This window comes from Homalodisca vitripennis, chromosome X (assembly GCF_021130785.1).
Source record: "Homalodisca vitripennis isolate AUS2020 chromosome X, UT_GWSS_2.1, whole genome shotgun sequence".
Classification (NCBI taxonomy): Eukaryota; Metazoa; Arthropoda; class Insecta; order Hemiptera; family Cicadellidae; genus Homalodisca; species Homalodisca vitripennis.
In genome coordinates this window covers 10,771,917-10,796,213 of record NC_060215.1, presented here as the reverse complement: position 1 = coordinate 10,796,213, position 24,297 = coordinate 10,771,917, and the positions used below count along the sequence as shown (strand labels likewise).

The 24,297-nt window shown below is 37.6% G+C and overlaps 1 protein-coding gene across 4 annotated transcripts in view; it reads left to right on the top strand.

The window, feature by feature from the left end:
• Positions 1–24,297, top strand: part of LOC124368677 (ligand of Numb protein X 2-like) — a 392,173-nt gene that overhangs the window by 157,245 nt on the left and 210,631 nt on the right. The window lies entirely within an intron of this gene.

Sequence of the window (24,297 nt, the reverse complement as noted above, 5' to 3'; positions counted from 1 at the left end):
GCGATACGTTCTTGATACATCGGTCGAAGGCGCGTTGAGAAACACAGTCGCCACTTTGGACTCAATTATATATTTTTGAGAGGTCTTTATCTGTATAGCACATGTTGAAAATTTTAATTTTATAATTAAAGGTTACTAAGAAAACATAGTAATGGAAAAACACAAATAAAGAAACACAGGAAACCTAGCTTTAAAGGATATACGTTTACAGGAGTACTTTAATCAAATTTATAATTTTAGCTATTAACTGATCTTTGGTATCCTAATTTAGAATTACCGTTTATACGAATTAACGGATGAGAGTGATAGAGTGTGATTCCCAATGTGTTCATTTATATGGTGTTCCGTTAAGTTTTATTTTTCTTATAATATCTACTAGTGCACGTCTCTTATATTTAATATCTCTGTTGACGATCATGTGGATGGTGTATAAAGCACACGGCGTATTACGTACTCCTTGCTGTACTATTGAAAGGCTAACACGTTTAGTTCACTTCAGTCAGTCTTATTAATACCTCATGTAAAGTATTATAATGGGTTACTATAATATTAACGTATGATGAGTTGAAGAACGGTTACGAATTGTTTGACAAAGAGGATTATGAAAAATTACTTAATTACTTTTTAACTATCCTTTTTATCATGGTGTATTTTAAGGCAATAATCACACGTTATTCTGTAAAGAAAAATTCTTTTCATTAAAAGGCGTTGTAAATTTTACTTATTGGCCGGTACCTTGTAAGAATGTATGAAGGAAGCAACTGAATAAATTTTTAGATATGTGCTTGTGTGTAAACCGGGCAAACTACAACTGATTAACTTGTCTTGCAATGATAGTGAACATGAGTCAAAATATGAATCATATTATTACACCCCACACCCCCCCACAAAAAAAATAAAAAAAAATAAAAAAAAACTGTATGTATATGTTTGCAGAATAGTGTTCTACCCAAACAACTACTAATAGTTTGTTTGTAATAATAGTGAATGGAAGTCAAAATATAAAATATTCCTTAAATCATATTCATAATTTAAAAATTTAATAAATTTATGCAATTTTACAGGTGACAGATACGTCTCTTAACTAAATTTATAATACTATGTATACATGTTTACTATAAGCAATATAAGGTATACAGTTATGTGACGCAGTGTATAATCGGGAGTGCAGTGACACACGCCTAGTGCGTATTGATAATAATAATAATAATAATAATAATAATCTCTTTATTGCATTCTTTTAACAATTTTTACATCGTATCGCAATCGTCAACAGTTTTTATAAGTCTATTTACACGAGTTCATCCACACATTCACACAACCCTCATACTTACAATTCTTACATTCATTCGGGTCACAATCGCATTGACCTCAGATCCAGCAATCTCAAATATCCCAGCGGCTTGACATGAATTCATCAACAGAGTAGAAAGCCTTGGACTCCAAAAGGAGTTTGAGACGCGTTTTAAATTGATTTTGATTATTGGAAAATTTTGATTTCTTCAGGGAGCCTGTTGATTAATCTGACACCAACTTCTTGCGGTAGATTTTGCGCTAAAGTCAATCTGTGTTGATGCGTGCGAAAGTTGTCCCTGCCTCTAGTTTCATATTGATGAACGTCCCCGCCACGAATCAAAGTGCACCTTGATCTGCAGTACATGATCACCTCAAAAATATAGAGGCAAGGCAAAGTCAGCAATCTCAACTCCCCGAAAGATTCCCTACACGACTCTCTATAATTTAAATGTTTAATGATTCTGACAGCTTTTTTCTGGAGTCTAAAGACGCGCTCCATTTTGTTTTTTGCACAACTTCCCCAAAGTCTTATCCCGTACGCAAAATGAGCATGGATTAGGCCATAGTAGGCCATTTTTAAAACTTCTGGGGAACAAAATTTTGCTAGATTGCGCAGAGCATATATACCTGAGGTAGCTCTAGCACAGACCCTTGATAAGTCCACGGGGACTAATTTCACCACAGTTCCGTCCCGTTGAGTTTGGTTTTGGTTTGCCTACTCTCTCTTCTCTCATGAGAGCCCTTAGTAACACAAGACACTCAGTAGGGCCAGCACCGTCCGCCCATCCGCCGTTTGAGATTGCCTCATACACCCCTTCTCCCCCCACTCACCCGGCAACTGTAATTGACCTTACATACCAAGAAGAAAAGGACTGTAATATGAAACACCTACATAACGGCGAATATCTTTGACTTGACCACCAATATTGTTTTCTATTTGTTGTTGAAAATTATGTAAAGGAGCATTTTAAATTCGTCCACAGTTTCGAGAGGTAATGTTACCCCCAGTAAGTCCGTAATGACACATATAACTCCAGTACGCTTTTGGTTCCCCCACAGTTTCATGAGCTTAGAGGATAAGTAAGTTAAGCTACTAAGTGAAAAGTTTGTGAACCCTTTACATAGCAGGATGCATCCCATTTAACCCTCCACTTTGAAATAGAATCCTGATTGTGTTTATTCCAAGTTGTGTGACACACGGTATACTGCCGAGTAAATCGTGTACCTGAACCCTTTACATAGCATGATGCATCCCATTTAAACCCCCCATTTAGACACATCACCCTAGTTATGTTTATTTCCAGTTGCGTGACACAGGGTATACTGCCGAGTAAATCGTGTACCTGAACCCTTTACATAGCATGATGCATCCCATTTAAACCCCCCATTTAGACACATCACCCTATTTGTGTTTATTTCCAGTTGCGTGACACAGGGTATACTGCCGAGTAAATCGTGTACCTGAACCCTTTACATAGCATGATGCATCCCATTTAAACCCCCCATTTAGACACATCACCCTAGTTATGTTTATTTCCAGTTGCGTGACACAGGGTATACTGCCGAGTAAATCGTGTACCTGAACCCTTTACATAGCATGATGCATCCCATTTAAACCCCCCATTTAGACACATCACCCTATTTGTGTTTATTTCCAGTTGCGTGACACACGGTATACTGCCGAGTAAATCGTGTACCTGAACCCTTTACATAGCATGATGCATCCCATTTAAACCCCCCATTTAGACACATCACCCTAGTTATGTTTATTTCCAGTTGCGTGACACACGGTATACTGCCGAGTAAATCGTGTACCTGAACCCTTTACATAGCATGATGCATCATCCCATTTAAACCATTTACCCAACATCAACAGTCACACCCCCATCTTGTGTTTATTTCCAATGAGTGTGCTGACTCCTTACGGTATGCATCCCATTGACTAGATACGTGTTTATTTCCAGTAATATACTGCCGAGTAAATCGTGTACCTGAACCCTTTACATAGCATGATGCATCCCATTTAAACCCCCCATTTAGACACATCACCCTATTTGTGTTTATTTCCAGTTGCGTGACACACGGTATACTGCCGAGTAAATCGTGTACCTGAACCCTTTACATAGCATGATGCATCCCATTTAAACCCCCCATTTAGACACATCACCCTAGTTATGTTTATTTCCAGTTGCGCGTGACACAGGGTATACTGCCGAGTAAATCGTGTACCTGAACCCTTTACATAGCATGATGCATCCCATTTAAACCCCCCCCCATTTAGACACATCACCCTATTTGTGTTTATTTCCAGTTGCGTGACACACGGTATACTGCCGAGTAAATAGTGAACCTGAACCCTTTACATAGCATGATGCATCCCATTTAAACCCCCCATTTAGACACATCACCCTAGTTATGTTTATTTCCAGTTGCGTGACACAGGGTATACTGCCGAGTAAATCGTGTACCTGAACCCTTTACATAGCATGATGCATCCCATTTAAACCCCCCATTTAGACACATCACCCTATTTGTGTTTATTTCCAGTTGCGTGACACAGGGTATACTGCCGAGTAAATCGTGTACCTGAACCCTTTACATAGCATGATGCATCCCATTTAAACCCCCCATTTAGACACATCACCCTATTTGTGTTTATTTCCAGTTGCGTGACACACGGTATACTGCCATGTAAATAGTGACCTGAACCCTTTACATAGCATGATGCATCCCATTTAAACCCCCCATTTAGACACATCACCCTAGTTATGTTTATTTCCAGTTGCGTGACACACGGTATACTGCCGAGTAAATCGTGTACCTGAACCCTTTACATAGCATGATGCATCCCATTTAAACCCCCCATTTAGACACATCACCCTAGTTATGTTTATTTCCAGTTGCGTGACACAGGGTATACTGCCGAGTAAATCGTGTACCTGAACCCTTTACATAGCATGATGCATCCCATTTAAACCCCCCATTTAGACACATCACCCTAGTTATGTTTATTTCCAGTTGCGTGACACAGGGTATACTGCCGAGTAAATCGTGTACCTGAACCCTTTACATAGCATGATGCATCCCATTTAAACCCCCCATTTAGACACATCACCCTATTTGTGTTTATTTCCAGTTGCGTGACACACGGTATACTGCCGAGTAAATCGTGTACCTGAACCCTTTACATAGCATGATGCATCCCATTTAAACCCCCCATTTAGACACATCACCCTAGTTATGTTTATTTCCAGTTGCGTGACACAGGGTATACTGCCGAGTAAATCGTGTACCTGAACCCTTTACATAGCATGATGCATCATATTGCATCCCATCCCATTTACCCACATCACCCTATTTGTGTTTATTTCCAGTGTGTTTATTTCCAGTTGCGTGACACACGGTATACTGCCAGTAAATAGTGAAACCTGAACTCTTACATAGCATGATGCATCCCATTTAAACCCCCCATTTAGACACATCACCCTAGTTATGTTTATTTCCAGTTGCGTGACACAGGGTATACTGCCGAGTAAATCGTGTACCTGAACCCTTTACATAGCATGATGCATCCCATTTAAACCCCCCATTTAGACACATCACCCTATTTGTGTTTATTTCCAGTTGCGTGACACACGGTATACTGCCGAGTAAATCGTGTACCTGAACCCTTTACATAGCATGATGCATCCCATTTAAACCCCCCATTTAGACACATCACCCTAGTTTGTGTTTATTTCCAGTTGCGTGACACACGGTATACTGCCGAGTAAATCGTGTACCTGAACCCTTTACATAGCATGATGCATCCCATTTAAACCCCCCATTTAGACACATCACCCTAGTTATGTTTATTTCCAGTTGCGTGACACAGGGTATACTGCCGAGTAAATCGTGTACCTGAACCCTTTACATAGCATGATGCATCCCATTTAAACCCCCCATTTAGACACATCACCCTATTTGTGTTTATTTCCAGTTGCGTGACACACGGTATACTGCCGAGTAAATAGTGAACCTGAACCCTTTACATAGCATGATGCATCCCATTTAAACCCCCCATTTAGACACATCACCCTATTTGTGTTTATTTCCAGTTGCGTGACACACGGTATACTGCCGAGTAAATCGTGTACCTGAACCCTTTACATAGCATGATGCATCCCATTTAAACCCCCCATTTAGACACATCACCCTAGTTATGTTTATTTCCAGTTGCGTGACACACGGTATACTGCCGAGTAAATCGTGTACCTGAACCCTTTACATAGCATGATGCATCCCATTTAAACCCCCCATTTAGACACATCACCCTAGTTATGTTTATTTCCAGTTGCGTGACACAGGGTATACTGCCGAGTAAATCGTGTACCTGAACCCTTTACATAGCATGATGCATCCCATTTAAACCCCCCATTTAGACACATCACCCTATTTGTGTTTATTTCCAGTTGCGTGACACACGGTATACTGCCATGTAAATAGTGAACCTGAACCCTTTACATAGCATGATGCATCCCATTTAAACCCCCCATTTAGACACATCACCCTAGTTATGTTTATTTCCAGTTGCGTGACACAGGGTATACTGCCGAGTAAATCGTGTACCTGAACCCTTTACATAGCATGATGCATCCCATTTAAACCCCCCATTTAGACACATCACCCTATTTGTGTTTATTTCCAGTTGCGTGACACACGGTATACTGCCATGTAAATCGTGTAAACTGAACCCTTTACATAGCATGATGCATCCCATTTAAACCCCCCATTTAGACACATCACCCTAGTTATGTTTATTTCCAGTTGCGTGACACAGGGTATACTGCCGAGTAAATCGTGTACCTGAACCCTTTACATAGCATGATGCATCCCATTTAAACCCCCCATTTAGACACATCACCCTATTTGTGTTTATTTCCAGTTGCGTGACACACGGTATACTGCCATGTAAATAGTGAAACAGAACTCTTTACATAGCATGATGCATCCCATTTAAACCCCCCCCATTTAGACACATCACCCTATTTGTGTTTATTTCCAGTTGCGTGACACAGGGTATACTGCCGAGTAAATCGTGTACCTGAACCCTTTACATAGCATGATGCATCCCATTTAAACCCCCCATTTAGACACATCACCCTAGTTATGTTTATTTCCAGTTGCGTGACACAGGGTATACTGCCGAGTAAATAGTGAAACAGAACTCTTTACATAGCATGATGCATCCCATTTAAACCCCCCCCATTTAGACACATCACCCTATTTGTGTTTATTTCCAGTTGCGTGACACACGGTATACTGCCATGTAAATAGTGAAACTGAACTCCTTACATAGCATGATGCATCCCATTTAAACCCCCCATTTAGATACATCACTCTATTTATGTTTATTTCCAGTTGCGTGACACAGGGTATACTGCCGAGTAAATCGTGTACCTGAACCCTTTACATAGCATGATGCATCCCATTTAAACCCCCCATTTAGACACATCACCCTAGTTATGTTTATTTCCAGTTGCGTGACACAGGGTATACTGCCGAGTAAATCGTGTACCTGAACCCTTTACATAGCATGATGCATCCCATTTAAACCCCCCATTTAGACACATCACCCTAGTTATGTTTATTTCCAGTTGCGTGACACAGGGTATACTGCCGAGTAAATCGTGTACCTGAACCCTTTACATAGCATGATGCATCCCATTTAAACCCCCCATTTAGATACATCACCCTATTTGTGTTTATTTCCAGTTGTGTGACACACGGTATACTGCCAATTGAATAGTGAAACTGAACTCCTTACATAGCATGATGCATCCCATTTAAACCCCCCATTTAGATACATCACTCTATTTGTGTTTATTTCCAGTTGTGTGACACACGGTATACTGCCAATTAAATAGTGAAACTGAACCCTTTACATAGCATGATGCATCCCATTTAAACCCCCCATTTAGACACATCACCCTAATTATGTTTATTTTCATTTGTGACACACGGTATACTGCCAATTGAATAGTGAAACTGAACTCCTTACATAGCATGATGCATCCCATTTAAACCCCCCATTTAGATACATCACCCTAATTATGTTTATTTGCAGTTGTATTTGCAGATCTACCCCCTGTACATGGTGTGTGAGGTACTTGTATTCTCGCTAACCCGTTCTCAGATATATAACTGTATTACTGTATAACATAAACATCGTACTTCTACTCCCGTATAAACTTACAGACTCGTACTCGGACATCCAACTCCAGCACACTTTTAATTCTTCCCTTGTGGTGAGGGCCACTACAATTCCTACATTCCTACAGTCAGTGAGAAGATTTTAAATGTTTCGCCAGTTCTCTGTTGAACATAAGTTTCTAGTCAATCGACGTTTTTATTAAGGTTTAGCCCTTTATTCTTTCAAAGCACAAGTAACAATCGTACGCTTGATTGTATATCCGTACTATTATTAGTTGCACTGATCGTGAATCAATGTTGCTGTGAATGAAAACTTAAGTGTGCATTATAACATTAATGTACATTTCTTGTTATAACAGTCTTTCTTTATTTATTTTATTTATCGATTTTGTAATAATTAATTAAAATATAAAGCTGTATTAGGTCAAATTCGGTTAAAATTTAAAATATTTTTAATAAATACTTAAGCAAGTGTGAGAAACGAATTTTAGTTTTTTCTCATAACAAGTTCAAATATTTGAAGTTATTTGTTTGATGGCAGATGATGTTTTTATTTTCATCCGCCAGGGTTCAAGTTCGATAAAGTAACATTTGTATTTACCTTATTTTGTCTACCAGGAAAATGCCGAGTTCCAAGTATTCTAATTAGTAGGTTTCTAACAGGGTTGCAGTAACAGATCGGTGCGAAGATGCCTGCACAGTGAAATGTGAACTGGAACGCAGAGGCGCTCGTATTTCTGTCATGCTGTTTATGTACCTGTTTTTAGCTCGTGTTGACGCACGTCAGAATCAGGCCTACTCCTCCGCCCCCGCACCGACACGCCGCCCGATCTCGCAGACAACACTGCCGCACCGATGTTGCCTACCGTGTAAACCTACTCCCTCAGTGTTCTGGAATGTCAGCACTCGACGTTAGTCCCTGAGGAGGTATTAGTCTGGAGAAGTGAGCCCGTAGGCTAGCTATGAGTAGCAGTACCGTACACAAACCTGCTTCTTCTCTATGCAAACATGGTTCTAATTGACTATAGATCACTGGTATTGAACCGTACCCTACTTCCAGTATTTCAAAACTCGATTACATCCTTAACGGACCACAGTCTGGTGGACCGAGCTCAGAGACAATCCGAACACAGATCCGGTGCGCGAGGGTCGATAGTCAATAAACGCCTCCTCCAAGGGACCTCCACCGAACAACAAATGTGACAACCACACATCCTCTCCGTGGTATCCCTATCGACACCATTCCAGGTGGATAACTTTTATATATTCCCGATTATCATGAATACCACTCACTAGAGGAAAAGAAAAATAGTGAAACCATATACGATGGATGACTGGGCAGCACAAGTTTGGGACCATTTCATGTTTGGATACGCCAAAATGATACGTCGCTCTGAAACTTACGTACTTTGAGTTCCACCTCGGAGTCTTGGAACTGATGTAGAAGGACAATGTTACATGCAAAGAGGCGATTCAATATCCATGAGCCCAGGTAGCAATAGAACTCTCACTGTATGTCAGGAGATCATCAAGGTTATTATTGAAGCTAATCTTGAACAGAAACCCATCGCAACTATAAGAAATTTCTGTAAGTCCATGAAACAAAATAACTTGTTGGTGTCCTAAATTTTCGTACAGAAATCTGGTGATTCGCCTGATTTAGCTCAAAGACTGAATAAAACGGGTAGCACTAAACCGAACAATAGTCGAATGAAGATCCGGGTGAGGTACAGGGCAATCTCAATGTTGACCTGTTTTGGTAGTAGAAAACTATCCGGATATTGTATCGCTGGATTTCTACACGCAGAACACAAATTGTCAATAGCGCACTTGTAAGGAAATCATTTACCATCATACGAAACATTACACATTAGGTGTTGCAGGTTTGTTGTGCGGGAGGAAGTGCACAGGTTGAGTTTAAAGACACGGCTCTCGTACTTACTTAAGATAAAATTGTGAAGGTAATGTTGAAGCTAAATTATAATTCAGCTCGTTTGGCCAATACGGGCAGTGGCCCCGGTGGTTGGTAATATTTTACCGCCCGCCAGACTTGCAAATGGACGGGCCTGACAAACCACTGTTGCTCCGTAAATTTTTCAATCTTTCAGACCCTTTTCAAAAAGTTTACAGTCGGTTATTAGGTAAAACACTACGAAAATTATTACTAACTGTTTTACGATTGGTCCGGTCTGACAGATTTTAGGCTATGTTTTCAACTAAACGACCAACGAACATTACTGCGTAACTGCAATCGAAAATCGTCTTACTGCGCTGTGATTAGAGTTGTTCGCACTGAATTTAGGATCAAGAGTAACGTAATTTTTCTGATTTATTACAAACTATAGTATAGTTATTTGGAAAAAATCCTACAACCGTTCCGACAATTTTTCGCTTAACACAATTTGTAACAAAAATGTTTCTTTAACACAAAATATTTTAAAAATAAATATTAGTTGCTTGGAGTTTATTCTAAAAGTGTGTTTGACAGAAAACTATTTTAATTTAGTGTAGGACAAAGAGTGTAAAAAAGTTTACCTTTTAAGTTCATAAAAATATATTGCATTTCTTTAAGAAGAAGAGGATCAGGTTTGTGACAAATGTTGTCTGTTTTAATGCAAAATAAATTACTAGCATTACTGCAATTAGCATTTTTTACTCTGGTTTATGTGGGGCTATAAGAGCCTGGGTTGGCTTATATTATGTTGTGGTAAATTGAACTTTTGGGTTATTTACCTAATAATTAACTTCTACCTAATCTCTCTCTTCACATATCGAGCAAAGGTTTACATTCTCGCGTTTTGTTCTTTTGTGAACACCCAAACCAAACTAAGCGTCATTTTCAGTAAACTGCAAAAACTTTAGCCCGAGAATAATACTTATTAAACGACTAAAATCATTTGTGAATTATTATAAAACCACTGAATCACTTGATTGCAAGAACCTTGCAGGTGATCAAATCAGATAGTCAACAATTAGTACTAACAATTACTACTATAACACGTTGACAGATGTAACGTGTTCTGAAGGTTGAGATATATTGTATCTGGAAAGATAAGTTAAAGACACACACAATTATCAAATTAGGCTACATTTTGATACATGCAAATACATGCCAAGATACACGTCGCGTCGCTGGAAGCTACTCTTCTGTGTCACGCGCCACACAGTCTATTCTGCTCATGTCTTTCACTAGTTAGTTATGCAGAGTGTATGGCAGTGTTCGTCACTAAAGATAACAATACACGTGTTTTGTGTAACCACTATTACAGTTAGTTAGTAAATAACCGGTTCTCCCGCAGGAGTTTAGAATGTTTTTTAAAACTAAAACTGTATAAAATAAGGCATACATATACTGATTAAATTGTATTTCTATTGGACATCCTACAATACTTTATAGGGTATGTGTTGTATAACAGAACTGTGGTTTTTATTGTCTTCTTGTTTTTAAAACTAAAACTGTATAAAATAAGGCATACATATACTGATTAAATTGTATTTCTATTGGACATCCTACAATACTTTATAGGGTACGTGTTGTATAACAGAAACTGTGGTTTTTTATTGTCTTCTTGTTTTTAAAACTAAAACTGTATAAAATAAGGCATACATATACTGATTAAATTGTATTTCTATTGGACATCATACAATACTTTATAGGGTACGTGTTGTATAACAGAACTGTGGTTTTTATTGTCTTCTTGTTTTTAAAACTAAAACTGTATAAAATAAGGCATACATATACTGATTAAATTGTATTTCTATTGGACATCCTACAATCCTTTATAGGGTATGTGTTGTATAACAGAACTGTGGTTTTTATTGTCTTCTTGTTTTTAAAACTAAAACTGTATAAAATAAGGCATACATATACTGATTAAATTGTATTTCTATTGGACATCCTACAATACTTTATAGGGTATGTGTTGTATAACAGAACTGTGGTTTTTATTGTCTTCTTGTTTTTTAAAACTAAAACTGTATAAAATAAGGCATAATATACTGATTAAATTGTATTTCTATTGGACATCCTACAATACTTTATAGGGTACGTGTTGTATAACAGAACTGTGGTTTTTATTGTCTTCTTGTTTTTAAAACTAAAACTGTATAAAATAAGGCATAATATACTGATTAAATTGTATTTCTATTGGACATCCTACAATACTTTATAGGGTACGTGTTGTATAACAGAACTGTGGTTTTTATTGTCTTCTTGTTTTTAAAACTAAAACTGTATAAAATAAGGCATACATATACTGATTAAATTGTATTTCTATTGGACATCCTACAATACTTTATAGGGTACGTGTTGTATAACAGAACTGTGGTTTTTATTGTCTTCTTGTTTTTCAATAGTTTTGAATAATTTTCATCCCAGCAACTCAACATGAACTCTTCAACGGAGTAAAACACCTTTGACACCAGGAGGTGTTTTAATCGAGATTTGAATAGTTTAGAATCAATGAGATGTTTTATTCCCTCAGGCAGCTTGTTTATCAGTTTCACACCAACTTGGGACGGCAAGTGTCCAAATGCACTCGTTCTATGTTGTACAATCCGAAAGTTGTCCCTGCCTCTTGTCTCGTATTGGTGGACGTCACTGCCTTGGATCAACTCGCATTTAAGTCGACAGTATAGAACGACGTCGAGAATATAGAGACAGGGTAAAGTTAACAATCCAAGCTCTCTGAAGGCATCTTTGCACGACTCTCTGAAATTTAATTTGTAAATAATTCTGACAGCTTTCTTTTGAGCTCTAAATACTCTTTAGAATTTGTATTTAGAACAGCTGCCCCACGGTCTCAAACCGTAAGACAAATGTGGATGTATCAGATCAAAGTAGGCCATTTTTAATACATCAATAGAACAGAATTTTGCAAGGTTACGCAAAACAAAAATGCCATAAGTAACCTTGGAGCAGTCAATTGAAAGATCCATGTCAGCCCTTCATAAAGGTTCATTCTAAGGAACATAACGGATTCAGCCTCTTCCAAGAAAACATCGTCCTTCATTACCGCGGGACGATACTCATGTTCTTAGGATAAATTATAAATTTAACATCCGCACTGTTTTTAAGTCCCAAAATAATATAAGAAGCTACTTAACAAAATTAAAACCGAAAAACAAAAATCAAGAAACCAAGAATGTGATATATAAAATTGACTGTGGTTGCAACAAGACGTATATCGGCCAAACATCAAGACCTGTGGAAATTAGGGTAAAAGAACATATTTATAATTATAAAAAAGAAAACATTGAAAAATCTAAATTAGTTGAACATGCAGTAAAGGAAAATCATCATATAAATTTTGAATCGTCTAGTGTAGTGTTTAAAGAATCTTCCTGGACTAAAAGAAATAAAATTGAAAGTGCGTGTATGACAGTTTTAAAAGATAATTGTATTTCCCAACCTTCCGTAAATTTCAGTGATATTTTTCTACCATTAGTGAAAAAAGAAATCCATTCCAAAATTATGAATTGCAAACAATTTTTTCTACATAATTCTTTTATAATTTATTAGTTTTTGGTCTTTACAGTTAGTTTTAAATTATTTTCTATTTTATCATATGTTTATTCTATTTTACACATATGTTTTTTTTCTGTAAACAATGTCAAACTGATGATGCCTTAACCGGCGAAAGCGCTATTTTAATAAATTTTATGTGGAAGTATACAAAAAATGTCTTTTCCATTAAAACTCATGTTCTTGTCGATGTCGAAGGCAAAAATGTATTTAGTTTGATTTAGAGCGGTTTGTTTTTGAAAATGTTGTTTACATGAAGGCTGTACCTGAGGGGCAGTAAGGGTTTCCTTTATAGGGCCTCCACTTCCCGGGTAGACAGACTCGGTATCAAATAACTATAATATTGTGTAAGCTACTGTGAACAGTTAATTTCATTCCCTCCGTTGTGTAATTGCTTTATAAACTCTATAAATCTTCGCCCAAATGTATCGCATGTTCGTAGGAGTGACTGTGAAAAGTTTTCATCAAAGCATCTTAGGCACACATTAAAACACTGAGTGTAAATATTGTTTTTTCAGGGGCACAATCTTTATTACCTTTTTGCTTTACATAACGTAACAAAACCACAACTATGCCAGATGAATAATTAATTATACGTTCCTAATGTAGAGAAAAAAGAAAACCTTGAGCTTAAAAATCAAACTAAAGAGTTCATTGTAGATAACGCTATTTTCTAGCAGGATCTGGTAAAGGCCCTTTTCAGAGAAAAAGATAACATTTTAGAATGGCAGTTGTTAGGAAATGAATGAGAAACTACAATTTACTACTAAAGGAATGTCGATTAGTGTATTTATAAAACTATGGTTTGATGATGAAATCAAATTTGTTAAAGGAACATGGAAAAAGGAGGACATATTAAATAATCAAATAACAGCGAAAATAAATTGTATCTTAATTTTGCTCAATAAACTTAAAAAAGTAGATATCAGTTTTGTTCTTATTAATTTCTACAGGGATTATAACCTTTCCTGTCCACACCATGTCGAAACGCTACAAACGCATTAAGGTTGGGACACACATAACCGCACCGCGCCCGACACGTGAGTCGGCCGATTGTTGGCCGTCACACGGTGAAACAATTGCTGCGCAGTATTTAACCTGCAAGTTCAGACACGTCCGCACCGACACCAGACCGTCGTGGCCGCACCGTGGCCGCACCGTCACCGATAGTTCAGGTTTGAATTTTGACGGGCACGGTGTGCGGTCTGAGAGATCTCTTTTGAGCGGCATCAGCCATGGATGTGGAGAGAACTTATTGAAGAAATAAGGAAGTTTCCTGTAGTTTATGACCAGTCGAATGACAAATATCGGAATACAGAATACAAGGAGAAAGTGTGGAAGAAAATTGCTGACAATTTGGAGCTTGGAGAGGGTAATTATAAATTTAAAAAGAGTTGGTTCACATTTGCGTTCTTCTTTGTAAAAAATATTTCAGCAAACGTTTTATTTAATTGAATTATTTAGTATACTAACCCTACATCGTGCGCTGACATTTTGTACGTTTTTATTATTTTAACTGCAATATACTTAAAATTAAAATAATTAATTTTACAATATAGTTTTCAAGTACGGAAAATTAAACATGTACTCTAGTACTGCTATACAATTGTACTCTTTGTCTCCGCAATAAATACTTGACTATTGACTATATTATATATTTTACTAATATTTACTATGTTTTACCCATTATTATAAAACTATCTGCAACATGGCAAACTATGGCCTCACACTAAACGTTCTTGTGTTAAAGTAATACAAAAATATACTGTTTGTAGTGTATTTTATTGAAATTCAAAATCAAATTTATTGATAAAAGTATTGGAAATATTTTTTAGAGTAAACTGGTCATATTTTCTATTGTGCTAATAAAATACATCAGTTGGTATTTTATATTGTTCTAATAATAAGTAATTATAAAACTATGTTGTATATTAAGTAATTTTAAATAACTAAATTAGAATTATGTAATGTATTGGATTTATTTGGTAAAATTTATCCCGGTATTTCGCATGGGCAAATTACAATGTTTCTATGAAATTTTGTACGTTTTATTATTTTAACTGCATTAAAGGTCAAATAAAAATAATTTATTTACAATAAAGTTTCTTAGTACGAAAATAGTAGCGAGTATACATTTTAATTCGCCGCTTTTCATTAAACAACCGTTGGATTATACAGTTAGAGTTGGGATAAAAACTTGAAATTTCACAATTTTGTAGTCAATACTATGGCAATGACGATGTAGTAGATAAATATTTTAAAAGTTTATTACAAGTGCTATAAAAATAAATATTAATTAATTAAAACCAAATTGAGCTTTGGCGATGAACATGAAATAATGAGTCGGCTGCTACTTTTTTTATTTATTGGTCAGGCGAGTTTCGTCTGCGAGAAAGTTTGAGATAATAAACCAAATTTTACCGTAGTATTTTTTATAAATTTTTGGAGTAAACAGTTTGTCGAGAAACGAGGTATAAAGCAGATACAAATTTCATGCGGCGCAAACACGTGCCCGCTGCTTCGCCTCCATACGCTGCAATAGGTTAAATGTTTAAATGCTCAACCTCTTTTATACTCAAATCTATAAACATTAGTAACTTATTATGGGAATATATCTAAATTTGATTAAATCAACTAATCGTTGTAGTGGGTTTCAAAACAAGAAGTACATAATAAAATGAAATATGATATGTATTTAAAGCAATAGCCTCTAAATTAAACCTTTTACAATACGGAATAACTTGAATGTCTAACTTAAATAGTAAGTTAACTTTTTATGTAATGTTACAGTTTACAATGTTACTGTTTATTTGGTGTTACAGTATATATCAATGAATGATGATTCTAACATTCTATACAGGTTACAGTATAGTTTTTACAGTATCTTTATGGTATTTAGTTTATATTCCTTACTTACAAGGAAATAAAATGTACACCCATTCCATCGAAGTATATTTTAGTTGATCATTCTTAAAAAAAACTTCCAATAATACACATTATAGTAATCCACCACGTATATATATATATATATATATATATATATATATATATATATATATATATATATATATATGAGTTATTACTTGTATGATATCTTTTTATTTGTGAAAATAACTGAAGAACAAGACTGACAGAATATGAAGTCTACTACCCAAGGAATATCACAGCTTTCGTTTAAATGATTACGAACTCTCTGTTTATGTAATTTTTCGTTATACAATTTCGAAAAATGGTGAGCCTGACTTTAAAATATTTTTTTAAAATTCATAAATTGCACAAATATTATCCGTCACTCCGAAATACAAAAGACATACGCTCTATTTACAAGCAGTGAGATCGTTACGCTCGGACAGCGTACGGACAAGTGTGGCCTCGCGGTAACCGACCGAGCCCGCACCGAAACTCGGCCGACTCACGTGTCGGGCGCGGTGCGGTTATGTGTGTCCCAACCTTTATGCGATTAAATTATTTACGTATATAGGCCCCGATTTGGAAAGCCATCTTCAGTTAAAAGATGTTGAACCTAAAAAACATGATTGACCGTCGTCCATGTGTCGACGCGGTGTGAACGGGAAAAGTTGGATGTCATATACGATAACGGCCGCGGAATCATAACAACTAAATCGCGCTTCTTCACACTTAGTTGTATAGAACAGTAATAACATTTCAATTCGCGCTTAAAATGAACTCAAATGAAATCAACCCGATAATAACTTTCCAATGAAGCCAAATTTAATTTACTCTTAAATGATATTAATAAAAAAGGCTATAAATAGTTATTCGTAATATCGAACGACAATAGCTGGATGGTATTACAGAACCGGAGATAAGAATGATTGGCAATGAATTCAGAACAAATGCCGTTATTCGGAAACGACAGAAAGACCAGTGATATTAGTTTATCTTGCCTTCTACATGTAAAATCGCGTTCGTTTTTCAGTAAACTTGTTTCTATTGATTTCCCCAGTTTAGTTTCGGGTTTGTAGCTGAAACACAACACAAGTCATTCATTATTATTGTATAAAAATACCATTCTTCTTACGGTACAAATCCATCTTCCAAATATTTCGAATTAAGTTGATTGATAAAGCTTATTAGTCTTAATTTCGCTTCAAAGTAACAATTAATTTTATTTTAAATTTAATTTGAAAAATGCTTTTAGAAATGGGTAAAAGTCGTCTTATAACTTCTTTATTCAAACATAAACTACGAACCTATGATACACTAAGTAACAGATCATGTGATAGTTGCGAAGAATAGTTTGTTTATTATGTCGGGGCTTCGATCGCTCTACAGCTCCGGTCACCAAATGAGACGGGTGACTTTATTTGAGCAGTTGCCAATTAGTGCACTCGTGGTCAATAGAAATAAACCCCTCGTTTCAGAGCCCGAGGTCTCATCCATTCTCCGGAGTTTCTCATTACATCTGACTAATTATAACGGTAAAATTTAAATATCATTGGAGTTAGCGAATTCTGCTGATTAATTCATTGTATAAACTTGAAATTTTAATCCTGGAATCATATCTGGGTCTTTGTATCTAGCAAGGAGGAAAACAAATCATCTACGCCGATATATTACATTATATTATACGTAAATAATTTACCGTATATAATACCTTTAGTTGTAACATCTGTGAATATAATAAGTTGGTTTTATTTTTCTAATGAGGTTATTATGCTATCGCGACCATCAAGCTGACGGTGTGCTCAGATCCTAACTTGTGATTTTTCTGAACCATTATATATGTTGGTGTAATTGTTTTACATATTTCTATTGTAATATGTATGTCGTAATAACTGCTTGCATTTTAAAAATAAACACGTTTCTTTCTGTCTTCTAATTAGTTATAAGAATTGGATGTATATATCTCACGGATCCGTATTGGCACAAAACACTGTCCGCACAATCAAAAGTGTTGCATTTCACTACCAACAACAGGATCGGAAGTGTGCTTGACACTGTCACTTACAGTAGGAAACACTGTCCGCACAATCAAAAGTGTTGCATTTCACTACCAACAAACAGGATCGGAAGTGTGCTTGACACTGTCACTTACAGTAGGAAACACTGTCCGCACAATCAAAAGTGTTGCATTTCACTACCAACAACAGGATCGGAAGTGTGCTTGACACTGTCACTTACAGTAGGAAACACTGTCCGCACAATCAAAAGTGTTGCATTTCACTACCAACAACAGGATCGGAAGTGTGCTTGACACTGTCACTTACAGTAGGAAACACTGTCCGCACAATCAAAAGTGTTGCATTTCACTACCAACAACAGGATCGGAAGTGTGCTTGACACTGTCACTTGCAGTAGGAAACACTGTCCGCACAATCAAAAGTGTTGCATTTCACTACCAACAACAGGATCGGAAGTGTGCTTGACACTGTCACTTACAGTAGGAAACACTGTCCGCACAATCAAAAGTGTTGCATTTCACTACCAACAACAGGATCGGAAGTGTGCTTGACACTGTCACTTGCAGTAGGAAACACTGTCCGCACAATCAAAAGTGTTGCATTTCACTACCAAAAACAGGATCGGAAAGTGTGCTTGACACTGTCACTTGCAGTAGGAAACACTGTCCGCACAATCAAAAGTGTTGCATTTCACTACCAACAACAGGATCGGAAGTGTGCTTGACACTGTCACTTGCAGTAGGAAACACTGTCCGCACAATCAAAAGTGTTGCATTTCACTACCAACAACAGGATCGGAAGTGTGCTTGACACTGTCACTTGCAGTAGGAAACACTGTCCGCACAATCAAAAGTGTTGCATTTCACTACCAACAACAGGATCGGAAGTGTGCTTGACACTGTCACTTACAGTAGGAAACACTGTCCGCACAATCAAAAGTGTTGCATTTCACTACCAACAACAGGATCGGAAGTGTGCTTGACACTGTCACTTACAGTAGGAAACACTGTCCGCACAATCAAAAGTGTTGCATTTCACTACCAACAACAGGATCGGAAGTGTGCTTGACACTGTCACTTGCAGTAGGAAACACTGTCCGCACCGCGGTGCCACTTAATAACGAAACTGCAAATTATTTTTAACTTTAGCCTATATTGCTTACCAGGTAAGTTTTCCAAAGAGTCGGACCCAGCTATCAGGCATGGCGGTATAAGTAACATCGGACTGAAAAGGGACACGGACAGCAGTATAGTCTAGTTACAATACATAAGGCACAAGTTACACAGACCAAAGAGTCGGACCCAGCTATCAGGCATGGCAGTATAAGTAACATCGAACTGACAAGGGACACGGATAGCAGTATAATCTAGTTACAATACATAAGGCACAAGTTACACAGACCAAAGAGTCGGACCCAGCTATCAGGCATGGCAGTATAAGTAACATCGAACTGACAAGGGACACGGACAGCAGTATAGTCTAGATACAATACATAAGGCACAAGTTACACAGACAAAAGAGTCGGACCCAGCTACCAGGCATGGCAGTATAAGTAACATCGAACTGACAAGGGACACGGACATCAGTATAGTCTAGTTAAAATACATAAGGCACAAGTTACACAGACCAAAGAGTCGGACCCAGCTATCAGGCATGGCAGTATAAGTAACATCGGACTGACAAGGGACACGGACAGCAGTATAGTCTAGTTACAATACATAAGGCACAAGTTACACAGACAAAAGAGTCGGACCCAGCTACCAGGCATGGCAGTATAAGTAACATCGGACTGACAAGGGACACGGATAGCAGTATAATCTAGTTACAATACATAAGGCACAAGTTACACAGACCAAAGAGTCGGACCCAGCTATCAGGCATGGCAGTATAAGTAACATCGAACTGACAAGGGTCACGGACAGCAGTATAGTCTAGTTACAATACATAAGGCACAAGTGACACAGACAAAAGAGTCGGACCCAGCTATCAGGCATGGCAGTATAAGTAACATCGAACTGACAAGGGACACGGACAGCAGTATAGTCTAGTTAAAATACATAAGGCACAAGTTACACAGACCAAAGAGTCGGACCCAGCTATCAGGCATGGCAGTATAAGTAACATCGGACTGACAAGGGACACGGACAGCAGTATAGTCTAGTTACAATACATAAGGCACAAGTTACACAGACAAAAGAGTCGGACCCAGCTACCAGGCATGGCAGTATAAGTAACATCGGACTGACAAGGGACACGGACAGCAGTATAATCTAGTTACAATACATAAGGCACAAGTTACACAGACAAAAGAGTCGGACCCAGCTACCAGGCATGGCAGTATAAGTAACATCGAACTGATAAGGGACACGGATAGCAGTATAATCTAGTTACAATACATAAGGCACAAATTACACAGACCAAAGAGTCGGACCCACCTATCAGGCATGGCAGTATAAGTAACATCGGACTGACAAGGGACACGGACAGCAGTATAGTCTAGTTACAATACATAAGGCACAAGTTACACAGACAAAAGAGTCGGACCCAGCAACCAGGCATGGCAGTATAAGTAACATCGGACTGACAAGGGACACGGACAGCAGTATAGTCTAGTTACAATACATAAGGCACAAGTTACACAGACCAAAGAGTCGGACCCACCTATCAGGCATGGCAGTATAAGTAACATCGGACTGACAAGGGACACGGACAGCAGTATAGTCTAGTTACAATACATAAGGCACAAGTTACACAGACCAAAAGAGTCGGACCCACCTATCAGGCATGGCAGTATAAGTTACATCGAACTGACAAGGGACACGGACAGCAGTATAGTCTAGTTACAATACATAAGGCACAAGTTACACAGACCAAAGAGTCGGACCCACCTATCAGGCATGGCAGTATAAGTAACATCGGACTGACAAGGGACACGGACAGCAGTATAGTCTAGTTACAATACATAAGGCACAAGTTACACAGACAAAAGAGTCGGGCCCACCTATCAGGCATGGCAGTATAAGTAACATCGAACTGATAAGGGACACGGATAGCAGTATAATCTAGTTACAATACATAAGGCACAAATTACACAGACCAAAGAGTCGGACCCACCTATCAGGCATGGCAGTATAAGTTACATCGAACTGACAAGGGACACGGACAGCAGTATAGTCTAGTTACAATACATAAGGCACAAGTTACACAGACCAAAGAGTCGGACCCACCTATCAGGCATGGCAGTATAAGTTACATCGGACTGACAAGGGACACGGACAGCAGTATCGTAATTTTACCCAAGGTATAAGGTACCCAAGGAAAAAGCAGTGTATAAACATTTCATCGGAGGATAGTCAATAGTCAATAGTCATTTTTTTATTGCGGAGACAAAATACATTTGCATGGCAAACGTCAAATATGTTAAAATTTGGACATACATACCACATCGAGCTCTCATTCAGACATACATTTGATCACTCATTCCACGTTCATCCATCACCAATAATTCCCACTTCGTTCGAGAGTCAGTCTTGTTACTGTGTGGTCTCCCAGTCATATTCCAGAAACTCTTTTACATTGTAAAATGCATTTGACGCTAAACAGCGTTTTATAAGAATTTTAAGGCCTTGAGCGTAGAGGCTTTTCTTATATATACGTAGAGGATACCAATTTATTGTATAGTAAAAGTAACATATGGATTTATGGGGCCAACAACAGCCCGATATCAAAGACGGTAACTTGTCCAAGCATAGCGAGACATGCGATCATTCGGTATGGCGGTACGTCCCCTTGTATTTACGCAACGCACTTCTGTTTTTATTTAGATTATGACCTAAAGCGTACTACCGTCAAGTTAGATTTATATAAAAACGCTGGGGTTTTACGTTGAGTGCAGGTTTCAGAGTTAAGGTGAGCCCATCCACCATCCCGGAATGGTCACCGAAGATTGCCAGGTAGGAGACAAGTCCATCAAGATGATAGATAGGATGTTGGCAAACGCGTCTCGATGTGCCAACCATAGAAATCGTTTTTTTTTTTGTGGTTGGGGAACGAGGGAGGATGTTGGTTCTTAGGGAAATGTCCTGAGACAATTTTCTTATATTTGAGTGTACATAAATAATATCGGCATTATTTTTTTATGAAATGTAATTCGGACGAAGCTACAAAAATTAAAACAAACAAAAACAAGTATATTTTTCCATATCGTCTCAGAATATACTGGTGATGTAAACAATGGTTTCTTCCTGTCAGTGTGGTAGGTTTCTAAATCTTAATGAATGAAACATGTGCAATGGTGGGGTTCCTTTATGTAAGTCGGAATGAGTGTATTTAGCGAGGCAAACAAAGGAACGCAGAAGTGTAAACGCAGTGAACAGAACCACTGTTGAAGTACTCTGTGTTGGCAGGTTGAGACAGGGTTCAGTGGGCCTGACTGGTGTCGGAGCGCCAGACGTGTGCTCACGTATACACATTCATATCATGTCGACTTAACAACTAAGATTAATTGAATACAGAGGATGGGGCAGGAGAGAACGTATGACTACTCCCCCCCCCTCAACCCACAACCCTCCTCAGAGACGAACCCCCGGGTATTATCGTGGACTTACCCTCTAGATTATTAGTCAAGGCGGTTAGTTAGTGTACATTTGGTTTGTAATAATGCACATATCACTTATGTATTTCATTGATGGACTATATTATAACTGAAAATTAAAAAAATGTATATAGCAGTTATTATTTAACAAATCAAATTAAGTTTTTACACATATGTAAAAAGCAATATTTTATTCAACTTCGAAGAATATTTCCACGCAACGTGGAACCAACTCTGCAGATAGTTTTAAAATGTATGGTTTTATAATTTTATTTAATGAAACATCCGATTTGACAGAAAACGCTCTTACTAAAACAAACAAAAACTTGAATGTATGGTAGTCATTGAAATTTGCGGTCCAAAATAATTCCTAGTTAATTCAAGTCGTTTGTATTATTCGATTTGGGTGAGAATATTTCTCACCAAACAGCGTTTTTCTTTTTCAAACAAAAGATCTGGTTCGCAATAATAGTCGTGTAGACAAGAAATTATAAAACTTATTTTAAAATTTTTTCAATTACGTACAGTATAATACTGTAATCATTCCACCCTAAGCACTTAAATACTCCTTTAGTTAAAAGCATACAAATCAGAAAATCCCTAACTGCTTAGGCACTTTCAGTACTCATAAAAATATATTATTTAATGGGTAAAACCAGTTTAAATATTATATTAAATGTGAAGTTATTGTAAATTCACTCTATTGGTCTTGAAACACTCAGTATAACACGAATCTAAATTATTTGAAGGCTACTTTGATTTATTAAGCACTAATTATAATATATTACATGTATATAAGTAACAATGATCAGATTTATATAAAATATAAACCACTTTTATATGAATTAAAACCGTTAAATATTTTAGTATGGTATTCTTAAACAATCAGTGGTAAAGAATTTTAGTAGTTTTTCATTCGTCAATCGATAATAATAATACTAATTATATAACAATATTAAATCGACATGTTCAAGCTTAGCCATATATCGTGGTTTAGCACTCGAATTCCCAAACCTTATATTTTAACTTATTGTATTCATTTAGCATTATAATTAAGAAATATACTTACTTGGATAAAAAAGAGCACTGTCTGGTTTTCCAGCAGCCATCCAGTCTAATCTAGATGAAGAGGTATTTTCATTTTCTCACCAGATGCACAGTTGAGTGCATTACGATGTTTTAGACACGGTGGAGCAACCGAGTTTTACACTGCTAATTTCCTCCTCAATACGATGTTTCAGACACGATCGCAAAGCACGGCTGAGCAACCGAGTTTTTCACTGCTAACGTTCTCCCCATTACGATGTTTCAGTCACGATCGCAAAGCACGGCTGAGCAACCGAGTTTTTCACTGCTAACGTCCTCCTCATTACGATGTTTCAGTCACGATCGCAAAGCACGGCTGAGCAACCGAGTTTTTCACTGCTAACGTCCTCCTCATTACGATGTTTCAGTCACGATCGCAAAGCACGGCTGAGCAACCGAGTTTTTCACTGCTAACGTCCTCCTCATTACGATGTTTCAGTCACGATCGCAAAGCACGGCTGAGCAACCGAGTTTTTCACTGCTAACGTCCTCCTCATTACGATGTTTCAGTCACGATCGCAAAGCACGGCTGAGCAACCGAGTTTTTCACTGCTAACGTCCTCCTCATTACGATGTTTCAGTCACGATCGCAAAGCACGGCTGAGCAACCGAGTTTTTCACTGCTAACGTCCTCCTCATTACGATGTTTCAGTCACGATCGCAAAGCACGGCTGAGCAAC